Genomic DNA, 12,164 nt, shown 5'->3' with positions numbered 1-12,164 from the left:
CCTCCTTGAGTACCTTTGCCAGGCTGGAATTAACCTATTAACGTATGTTGCTTACTTGGGTGGAGAATGGAGAGATATTTGTGGATAGAAACCTCTGATTCTTGCATGGCTGAAATGAAACCTACAATAAAAAAGTAAAAGTCACGGCTGGCTATTTATACCTCTGGCTATATACCCCACAGGCATGAAACCCCTGAAATGTTCCCCATAATGTAATGTGACCCTTTAGCTAGAAAATGTTCCCTGCCCTTAATCTATAGTTATCAGCACCTGCGTAATGTAAAATAATGTTCAATGTCAGGATGGAAAAGTCATGGGAAAGTGTTGCTCTAGAGCAGACCTGGAGAGCCTGTGAGCTTCCAGAAGTTGCAGAACTACATCTCCCATCTTCCCTGACTGTTGGCCATACTTGCAGGGGTTGATGGGAGTTGGAGTCTAAAATTATCTGGAGGGCCACAGGTTCCCATCCCTGCTCCAGAGAAAGGAGGTGGGGGAGGGGCATGCTCCCAGAAGCTGAATTCCATGGTGTGTAATACATTTGCACCAAGCCAAAGATACTAAAGAACAGAAACTTTTAAAGGAATTTACCTTTTTTGGTATGATAGCTTTTACTGTACTCAGTAAAAAGAAAATGCCTGTTCCCAAACACGAACCATTAGTTCATAGCATTTTAGGCATCTGTGTATTAACTATCAATATGTTTCCAACAGAACCACGCAAATTTAACTTTTTTGTATGTATTCACATTGTGTGCTTTGTTTAAGCTTTGAAAAACTAGCAATTTATTGTAGTCTTTTTTAAAAAAGGAATTGCCTTTCTCATCTAGGAATTTTTTTATTTTAAAAAAATTAATTTTGCTTGCTTTTGTGACAAAAACAAAACACTTAACCTATAAGTAACATATAGGACTTGGCTATACAGCTGCAAATACGACGTTTTAAGTGTGTTTTAAGTGCAGTATACAATGTGACACTAGATGGTGACAGTGAGCCTTATGGTAAATTCAATGTATTTTTAAAAACGCTTTGTAAAAAAGCATTTTCTTTTTTTTCTTTTTTCGGAATTTCCACAAATTTAATTCTTTTTGGATTTCCTTCGGCTTCTCTAGCAATCATCCATATTTACCTCTCAATTACGCATTTCTTCTGATTATATTGCCATTAAACTTCCCTCCCACTTCTATTTCTTTTTAACAATATATCTCAACTTTTACAGTGCTTCTTGAAACCCCACCAGCGTTGTTTGCACATCACATATTCTTTTCAGATATTCAACAAATTTCCCCCAGTCCTCGATGAACTTTTGGTCTCGAAGATATCTAATTTTCCCGGTTAGTCTGTCCAGTTCTAAATAGTCTGTCAGCTTCAGTCTCCATTCTTCTATCGTCGGTATTTCCTCTTGTTTCCATTTCTGGGCCAGTAGAATTCTTGCTGCTGTAACTGCATATTGAAAAAGTTTACAGTCTTTTCTTCTTATTTCCTTCCCTGTAATTCCTAAAAGAAAGGTCTCTGGTTTCTTTACAAATGTATATTTTAACATCTTTTTCATTTCATTATAAATCATCTCCCAGAAACCCTTCACTTTCTTACACTCCCACCACATGTGATAAAACCTACCTTCTTTTTCTTTGCATTTCCATTAGAGGTTATGAGTGTAAAGAAAACAAATATTTGTTTTCTTTACACTCATAACCTCTAATGGAGACAACCAGTGTGGAACTCTTGGTTCTAATAGGTTTTTATACCTATCCCATATTTCAATTAATGAGCTCCGGAATTTTCTTCTTTTCGCACCATAAATACGTGTGCCATCCAAATCTGTTATCAAATCCTTCTAAATCTAATAACTCCTTGTTCTCGAATTTTATCCATTCTCTCAACCAGCAAAGACATGCTGCTTCGTAGTATAGTTTCAAGTCCGGCAGGCCGAAGCCTCCTCTTTCCTTTGCATCCGTTAATAACTTAAATTTAATTCTCGGCATCTTGCCCTGCCAGATATACCTTGAAAGCACTCTTTGCCACTCTTTAAAAATTACTACCCCCTTTAATATGGGGATAGTCTGAATCAAGAATAGCATCTTTGGAAGGACACTCATTTTTATCGTAGAAATTCTACCCCAAAAAGATAATTTAATTCTTCCCCACACGTCTAGATCTTTCCTTATTCCATTCCAGACCGGTATATAGTTGTTCTGAAACAAGTCAATATTTTTAGGAGTTAACCAAATTCCTAAATATTTTACCTTTTACACCACCTCTATCTCTGTTCTTTGTTGCATTATTTCTATCATACTTTGATCCATATTTTTTGTAATTATTTTGGTTTTCTTCTTATTTAGTCTGAACCCTGCCACAATTCCAAATTTCTCAATCTCATCCAAGACTTCTTTTACACTTTCTAATGGTTCTTCAATCGTAATTACCAGATCATATGCAAAGGCTTTTACTTTATATTCATTCTGACCAACTGTTACCCCTTTTATTAATTCATTTTGTCTCATTGATCTTAAGAAAACCTCTAGGACCATTATAAATAGTAATGGTGAAAGTGGACATCCCTGTCTAGTTCCTTTTGTTATTTTTATATCTTCTGTAGTCACATTGTTAACAATTAGCTTTGCTTTCTGCTCTGTATAAATTGGCTTTATCCCATTAAAGAACTCAATCCCCACGTCCATAAACTCCAAATTCTTCAACATAAAATCCCAAGCAATATTATCAAAGGCCTTTTCTGCATCTACAAACATTAATATAGCTTGTTTCTCATTCCTAGCAGTCAGATACTCCAAAATATTAATTACATTTCTTATATTATCTTTCATCTGCCTGCCTGGAAGGAAACCTGCTTGATCTTTATGAATGATTTCTTGCAATATTTTTTTCAATCTGTTCGCTAAAATCCCTGCAAATATTTTATAATCTGTATTGAGCAATGAAATAGGCCTGTAGTTTTTAACTTGTGTTAAATCTGAGTCCTGTTTAGGGATAAATGTAATGAATGCTTCCTTCCATGTCTCTGGGATGTCTCTTTCTTTTAAAATATTGTTCATAACTTCTTTCAGAGGTAGCATTAAAGCTTCTCTCATTTCTTTATAGTAGCCTGCTGTAAATCCATCTGGTCCTGTGGCTTTCCCTCTTTTCAATCCCTTTATGGCCTCTTTTATCTGTAAAAAAGCATTTTCAGAACTTTTTTATATGTATGCAAATTCCACCATAGTTAAAAGCTTTGGACAAATTTCTTCTTTTAGCCTATGACTGGAATTTGGCAATAAATGTCAGAGAACATTTCTGTATTTTTCTGATCCTCAGGAGACTTAATGACACCAACAGTTTTATTTTAAGCATTTTCTGTTATGATTAATCCAACTTACATTGTGTTTGTTCTGTGTTGTAAGTTTGTACCATGATATAAGCATTTGAGGGGAAGAAACAGTGTAAGAAGAAGGGGGAGGGAATACAGAAGTACCATAGGAATTGGGTTAGCGATTAGTGAATGGTCTGTTTCAGAGTTAAGATTACTCTCTGCTTTAGAAAACTTTATTTGGGATACAGAGTGTGGCTCAGCTTCTTAGAGAGTGATCTGCATGAGGAAAGACTAGACCTCCCCATAACTATACCAGCGCTAAAGAGAAAGGAGGGTGCTGTTGGAAGTTTATACATGGGGCTGAGGTTTTTATCCAGATTGCTGTCTGAAATCATGGAGCAGCTAATAGAAGAAGACTAAAAGAGTCACTGGGCTGAGAAGCAGATCACTTTCAATGGACAATTCAGTGAGCTGACAATCATTTCCTCATATCTGCAGAGAGAAGACAACAGGATATCTCAAGGTGACCTGTCTTGCTGCTAAACTATGAAAGATCCAGTTGAAATTCTAATTTTAAGGGCCTGGTTGCAGCCTCAGGCTGGACTGTCAATCAAATTCTAGATTGGCTGACCAACTCTTCAAAGGTTAAGAGCACTCAAGCTTCTGATTTACCACCTGATTTGCTGCAGCTCACTTGCATGAAGCAGAGCATCCTCTGAGACAGCTAGAAGAAAGGAATCACTCTTATTCTTCTGCTGTTATTCTCCTTTTCATCCATAGAGCTAAATGCATGAATATAATTCACACATACTGCAAATCAGAACAAATCCCTAGAATTTATGTGGGGGGAGGGGACTCTAGCAAGTGAGGAGAAGCCCCTTGCAGTTAAATCTGATCTTTGGGGTCCTTGAGGGTTACATAATGCATACAGATTGGCACAGGCAACTTGGCTCCTATATTGAGTTTCTCTATACTCTTGGCCAAAGATGAGCATTCATAAAATCTTCCCACCTTGTTCCTGCTTGGCTTGCTCCCAAGACCCTCAGTTTTAAGAAGCCAAAGCCTTTTAAACTAGAGAGCTTGGTGTACTTTGAACACTTAGGAGTAACTGAAACTATACTGGAGTAATGCATTGGTCATCTAAATTGATGGAGCTGCCAGACTAGAGCTACTAATGTTAAAAGGAAATTCTTGTGGAAATAGCTGCTTGTAATGGAAGACTCTTATTCTCCAAGGAAGAGAATAATCTTCTAATCAGGAAGTAGAAGACTCCATGGTATCCATGGAGTCATAACAATGCAGTTGCCCCAGTCCAGAGGGAACTGAGATGGTACGCATTGGGCCATGTTGTCCAAGAATGTCAAAAGCTTCCTGGCCTGGTAAAGTCTCAGCAGCTGTCCCCATGCTGTCATAGCCGTCTATACATCAGATATGAAGGGGGACCCGAGGAATGTTACCTGTACTTTTCTTTTGTCAGTAAAGCCTACTTTCAGCACATAACCATTTCTCTCATTTGTGGGTTTAATTGTCAGTTGAAAGGGAGGGGGGATGGATAGACCCAGGCCGTTCCTTCCCTCACTGATGAGCTTGTGGGATTGTTGCATAATATTTCAGCAGCACAATGGTTTTTTTTCTTGCACCAGTCAATTGATTGCAGCAATTTGGAGGATTAGCACAGGGTACAGACAGTGGAAGAATTATTTTCCACACTACCCATTAGCAATGTGTCTCATAATTAGCAAAGTCTCTATACTGAAAGGAGCACTACCCTGCTATTCTACATAGATTGGAGATGGGTCTCAATTTCCACCATGTTTGCTGTGAGAATTATGTGGATTAGAGTTACCTAAGCAATATAAATATTTATTTATGCGACCACTGCCGCACAAGTGATTTTTGCCCAAAGATGGAAAGAAGAAAATGTTGACCAAAGAAAAATGGCAACAGAAGCTATTAGAAATGGTGAAATTTACTGGAACAATAAGAAACCAAGACGATAAACTTTTAAATATAGAATGGAAACCTTTTATTGAATATTTACAAAATTATTGTAAGCAAATTAAGACATTAGCAGGATTAAAGTAAAAATGTGCAGTAACAGAAAACATATATTGATTGGGATAAAAAATAAATAGGGCTAACTTGGAAATGCAGTACAAAAGTAGTATAAATATAAGAAACCGCAGAAAGGAGAGAAGGAGAGTCAAAATATGATGTGTGGAATAATTTAAATCTATGTTTTGTATTTGTTGTAAAATGAAAAGTATAAATATAAATATATATATTTTAATGTTTGCTGTGGGGTTACAGTATTTTAGCTGCAGATCTGTATTTAATTTCTTCCTTGCTTGATGTCTAACTCAATACAGATTTCAGTACGTTGGTTGGTAAGTCTTTTAAAGTCCTTTTTCTTGCTTTACACCATGCCCAAGGTAATGAACTATGTCAGTGGGCAGGCTTTTATAAACTTGGCCCGACTGTCAGTTCTGGGCCATTGGAGGGAAGCAGTGGTACGAGAGCAACTGTATATAGTAGATGCACACAACCCTCCCCACAATCCAGCTTCGTACAGAATTCACATCCCTAATAATGGGAAGGCAACCTGGAAAAGATAAAATGATCTAAAAAGGAAAAGGAAAGGCATAGTGTACAAATTAAATGAAGACTGTGAAGAATTTGGAATATGTTCTATGGAATATGCTGTTACTGGAAACTTCAACTTGCATTTTAGAGGCATGTTCAATGTAGCACGGTTTTTGGGAAAGTTTGTATAAGAACTCTAAAGAACTGTGCGTATTATTATTAGTATTATTATTTTGTAGAAATAAAATAACTTTAATACAGGCTCATTTTCTCTTTAATAACTACTTATATTGTGCAGTCATTGATGTTCACCCTTGGACAATAGTTACTGTTTTATGACATCTAGCCCTGTAAATAATATCAAAGAAAAGGACTGAGGCTTGGAAAGGAGTAGAAGAAATGATCAGAGTACACTGATCAAGAATTAGTTTGCCATCTGATAACTTGCTTGTTGGGCATTAAACCACATGGAACTTGTTCAGGCTTGTTTCTGAGTAGACATGGATACAAATTCATCCAGTTTTCAAAACTGCTATGCTTTACATTTATGGCCAGGTCCCAGAATCATTTTTTAAAAAGAAAATAAGAATGGGAGGTGGCAAAAAAGCTAATTATATTATATTTGGGTCAATTTGTTCAGGTGGATTAAGATCCTGTGCCACAATTAAATTCCATGAAAATGACTTACTTTTCTAAGATGCCCACATATCCAGTTTAAGCTGTAGCCTAAATATTGCTATAAACCAGCCGTCCTCAAGCTGGACTCTCCAGATGTTTCGGATCTGAAATCCCATTAACCCCATGGTGGTTGGGGCTGATTATTATTATTATTATTATTATTATCCATGGTGGTGTTTATTAATTGCCTTCCACATATATCCCAAGGCAGTGTACCAAATACAATTAAAAACAGCATATAAAATAACATGATGATGAATTTACAAACAAAACAAAGTGTAGACCCATTGCAGAGAAATAGTGATCCAACTGTGAATAGCTTGTTGGAACAAAAATGTCTCTGGTTGTTTCCTGTCGTATCTTGACAGGAATGCTGATAGAATCATAGAATTGTAGAGTTGGAAGGACCACGAGAGTCATCACCTTGCAATGTGAGACTCTTTTGCCCAATGTAGGGGCTCAGCCCCACGACGCTGAGATTAATCTACCAACTGAGCTATCCCGGCTGCTATAGCGTAAATTGTAGTGCTACAGTCCACTTTCTTGCAATAAAAAATAGGCTTTCTCTTTCACTATAGTGGCAGGTGGATGCAATGATAATGAAGTCTTCCCCTGAAACTTACCTTCAACACTTTGCCTGAAATCTCTCCCCTAACCAGAGTCAAAATCACATGAGTATATGGAACTTCCAAAGGTCAACATGTTTCCATATTTTTTATAGTGCCTGGGCCTGTTCCATATGTGCAGTATAATCTTTTCCTTCAGAGGAAGCAGTTTAGAAAACCTGAAGTCAGATAATAAAATAAGAAAAAATTATGTGCTTCAAATGTCAGGCACTGTGCTGTGATTGTGCTAAAAAGGAATAAATGTTGCCTGCAGGCTTCTGGTCGATGAAAATAAGGGAGTTATCCTCAAGGTGTCCCTACAACTTGTGGAATTAGTCACCATTCTATGCTGCTGCTAAATAAGGGTCTAGTACCAGACACTATAAAGGCAGCAATAAATGGTCTCGGTCAACAGGTTTTCCATTATAGGGGAAGTGGGTATGAATAAATATTTCTTCAGGTAGAAAATACTGTGATTATGAAATGCTTCTAAGCAATCGCCCTAACCTACATTTTCCACTTCTCCAATGGGGGCTGGGAAAGTCCTCTGCAGTTCTCAATGTTCTCTGCAATGATAGATTTTAGCAGCAATTAGATCTTCAGCACATTTCATCTTCTTACACATGCATAGTAAATGCCACCAGAATGGCACATCACAGGCGACCTTCCCAAATAGCTCTTCATAATTTTGCTAATTCTATTATACCCCACCCATCTGGATGGATTGCCCCAGCCACTCTGGGTGGCTTCCAACACATATAAAAACATAATACAGTGGTACCTCGGGTTAAGTACTTAATTCGTTCCGGAGGTCTGTACTTAACCTGAAAGGTTCTTAACCTGAAGCACCACTTTAGCTAATGGGGCCTCCTGCTGCCACCGCGCCGCCAGAGCACGATTTCTGTTCTCATCCTGAAGCAAAGTTCTTAACCCGAGGTACTATTTCTGGGTTAGCGGAGTCTGTAACCTGAAGCGTATGTAACCTGAAGCGTATGTAACCTGAGGTACCACTGTATTACTAAAGCCGGTGGCACTTTACTTGTTTTTGCCTGAGATTATCCAGGGTTTTTTTCCACATTCCTGTGTTCAGCTCTAACATAGATACACATAGTTTATATTACAATGGGTGATAACCACGTAAGTCATACTCAGAGTAGACCCATTGAAATCAATGGGCTCCAGAGTCGTAATGTTGATTTCAATGGGTCTGCTCTGAGCATGACTAAAGTTGCCCAGTACCCTTCATAATTTACAGGATATTTCAGTGCCCTAAAAACACGCAGCAATGCATGTGTGTTTATTTCTTGTGAACGCTATTGCACTGCCTTTTGAAGATAGGTCACATTCACACCATACATTTAAAGCACACGGCTTTCCCAAAAGTATCCTGGAAAAAGTGGTTTGTTAAGGGTGCTGGGAATGGTAGTTGCTTGGTGTTAGCAGAGGGCATAGTTAATATATCTGAAAGTGACATTTTCCTGCATCTGCAATGAATGACCACGGAAGATAGAGACTACTTTGCAGGGTACCATAGTATGTGCTAGTGAAGTGAAAAGAGAGCCTTGTAATGAAATCTCATTGAAGATGCAGAGAGTATGTTTCAGCATTAGGCATTCTCCTCATGTTTCACATAAATGCATCCTGGCCTCATGAGAGGATGAGCAGTGCATTTGCACTGGCTCATTCAAATTGAATGTTGGAAGGAGAAGCATCTTGAGCAAACAGGGAACAGTCTGTCTGCTTGTCTGTCTATTTATTTATTTATCTACCGGTTTATTGGGAGCGGGGAGGAAAGGTTAAAGCTGTCAGCTACTTACCCTACTCTTTTACTGGATGTTTATTTGCTGGTCTTTTTGAACGCTGAAGACATTCTTCAAAGAATCGTTTGGCAAGATTACAGATTTCTGCATAGCCCAGGTCTGGACGAAATTTAACCAATAACTGCTTTACAAAGTTGCATTCGTCACAACGTCACCTGTTGTATCATTCTATGGAATGGATAGTGTTGTGTCAGGGGCCACAAAGGATTCAAATGTCTTTCCAGGTTTTCCTTCTTCATTTTGCTTCTTAAAATTGTAACAGCACTGCAGAGCTCTCATTCATTTTTTCCTCTCTCTTTCTCTCCCCCTTCCCTCAATCTTTCTCTCACCCCCCCTCCTGCACCTCTCTATTTTAGTGCTGAAACGAAATGAGACTGTAAATGAGAATGTTTGATATGACTATCCCAAAGCAATATTTTTTGTGAGCAAAAGTATACCTTAGAGACATGCTTTTTGGTTATTGGGCGTTCATAGCCATAGAAGCTTAATATACAGAGACGCAATCCTAGACTTGATCGTTTCTTCAGTATTGCACTAAATTCTTCATTTAAGTGGAATCGGATGTTTGTTTGCAATGGAGTATGGGTATCATCTTGCTTCTTTACTTGATATTTTAGAAACAGTATTAATTTGGCACAGCAAATGAATGAGAGTACTAGATAATAACAAGAAGGTTAAGATTAATGTTCTGTGTAACTTCCAGGCACATGCATGTTTCAAACTTATTCGGCTTCAGATTTTGCAGCTATATTGAGAGAAAAGAGAAATTACTCTCCTGGAAGTGATTGCACTTCGGATGCACAATGTCGGTGAGGATTTGCTTCTCATGTGTTTTCCTCCTTGAACATTAGGCAACTTGCATTACTAAAGAGGCCTCAAGTTTCACTGAGCCAAAAAGTATATTCTATAGCACTGCAACACTGTTATTTTATGCAAAGGATGAAAATGATATTTCAGAGACAGAAATCTGTAGAAAATGTTTGCCGCTAATACTCAATTTATTATGAATCTGCAGAGTTTGCTGGTGAAAATTTACTTCCTGTAAGGAACAAAAAGTTTCAGATTAAAAATGTATGCACACATGAGTGTATGCACGCACTTGTACACAAACTCACACGCTGCGTTGCTGAAGAATTTCACTAATGAGTAACATGCCTTGCCATTGGAACCACTTGATTGGTGTGCCTGAAAGAGCAGCTGCAAAACTGTGTAGTAAGCCTCATGTCACTGCTATTTGAACATATATGTTCTCTGGATATGAGTTCAGCCTAGTATAAGTTCAGTTCCTATATCCTCACATTTACTGGCTGGAGTCCTCTTTTAAATATTACAACCTAGTCATAGGCTGCAATTTATTTCATGCACACTGGGAAAGGAGTATCATAAGGGGCTGTTTTCCATTTATTGCATGAAAGTAGATTTAATCCGTGTTTAAGACTGATAATTTAAGAATGCCTGTGGCAGTCCTATACATGAGGACCACAAATTCTAAACAGAGCCCGCTGCACTAGTAAATTAATGCCCTGGTGAATTTTTCAGAAGGAGCTATTTTTCTGGATGGCAAATGATTATGTGAACTGTTGTCATATGAAACATTTTTTAAAGACCTGTGAGACTGTTTTGCTATTTCTGCTGCTTTAGGTTGATGTGAATGTGAGCTGGCTCACATTCCAAGAAGGATCCAATAAGAAAAGAGAGGGAGAAAGTGACAAGTTGTCTGGCAATAAATTAGGGTGAGGGATTGCATTGGTACCTCCATTTGTCAAACGCTCTAGCTTGTGCATTTTATTTTTATCTGGTGCAGTGGAGACTGGCAAAGAGCTCTTTTAAAATTTTATGGTTGTGCATAGAAAAAGGGCAAGAGACAATCCAAATTGTTCCGACCCATTAAAGACTTCTGAGGTAAGGGAATGTTCTTTCTGTGTGCTCTGTGTTCTGTTCTGTGTTAGCAGCAAGGTGATGTGTTGTAAAGTTCCAGTTAAACTTTTGCCTCATATTAACAATGAGCTTTCTCAAGTTTCACTTTTTAGCCTTTTTGAATGGAGGTGATCAAGTCAGGGTTATCCTTAAGTCCCATAGATTTCAATGGAAGGGTTTAAGTGCATTCTTGAATTTCTCCCACTGAAACAAAAGCATTTTAAAAGTGCTTACATTTGTCTTGGTAATATCCATGTGTTTTAATATTTTTAGTGTTTTGTTGGGAAAAAAAGTGCAGGCATTAATGGCAGTGCTGTTTTGTCTAATGGAGGTGAAAACTTACTTTTCCTTAATGTTTTTGTTTGGGGGTGTGATTTCCTTGTTTACAATGCTATGAAAGTTCCTTATTTCCAACATCGCATTGTCTTATTATTCTTTATATTGAACAGTATGGAAACTGGGAATTGTGATATTTAAAAAGGAAAGTATATTCTCACTGAGAATATGAGGAGAAATTAAATAATATTTTGCCATTAGCAGACATGATAATGGAAACAAGTGGTTACATATCTAGTGGTTCCAAAACCTAAGGCATGCTCTTATATAGCACTCTACCTTTCACATAATAGGCAGTGTGTATATTCAGCATGATGTGTCTATTTTGCTTGGGCCTACACCTGGTTTCTTAAAATGAATCATTGTATATTTTCAGTGAGTGATCAACATTACACAGGGTAATAAATATCATATTCTTGGGTAACCTGTGTCCTTTGCAGGGATATGGTTTGGAGAACAGTTTCATCCAGCCACTAGGCACAGTAATTTGTGTATCCTTGGAAATTAGCCACACCGAGGTCCAGCGCTGAGGGCCTTCTGGCAGTTCCCTCGCTGCGAGAAGCCAAGTTACAGGGAACCAGGCAGAGGGCCTTCTTGGTAGTGGCACCCGCCCTGTAGAACGCCCTCTCACCAGATGTCAAAGAGAAAAACAACTATCAGACTTTTAGAAGACATCTGAAGGCAGCCCTGTTTAGGGAAGCTTTTAATGTTTGATGTATTACGGTATTTTAATATTTTGTTGGAAGCCGCCCAGAGTGGCTAGGGAAACCCAGCCAGATAGGCGGGGTATATTATTATTATTATTATTATTATTATTATCCTGGCTGGAAAATGGAGGTGGAAGGGTTTGCCCTGTTGCTTGGCTTGCGACACGTTGCTATCCCCAGTGTATGCCAGATGTACAGGGACAGGCTTGTCCCAA

The 12,164-nt window shown here is 38.1% G+C and overlaps 1 protein-coding gene across 3 annotated transcripts in view; it reads left to right on the top strand.

Annotated features, from left to right (window-relative positions):
• Positions 1-12,164, top strand: part of FRMPD4 (FERM and PDZ domain containing 4) — a 203,489-nt gene that overhangs the window by 76,547 nt on the left and 114,778 nt on the right. Inside the window, exon 1 of one of the 3 annotated variants that reach the window (XM_081001280.1) lies at positions 8,872-9,086. The exons of the other annotated variants lie outside the window; for them this stretch is intronic. The gene's annotated coding sequence lies outside the window, so the exon portion shown is untranslated. Of the gene's footprint in view, positions 1-8,871; positions 9,087-12,164 lie in introns of those variants that run through there. 3 annotated transcript variants of the gene reach the window in all.

This window comes from Podarcis pityusensis, assembly GCF_964106645.2.
Source record: "Podarcis pityusensis genome assembly, chromosome: 4".
In the NCBI taxonomy this organism is placed as follows: Eukaryota; Metazoa; Chordata; class Lepidosauria; order Squamata; family Lacertidae; genus Podarcis; species Podarcis pityusensis.
The sequence above is the reverse complement of the archived record's forward strand: the minus strand, read 5'-3'. Positions and strand labels throughout refer to the sequence as shown.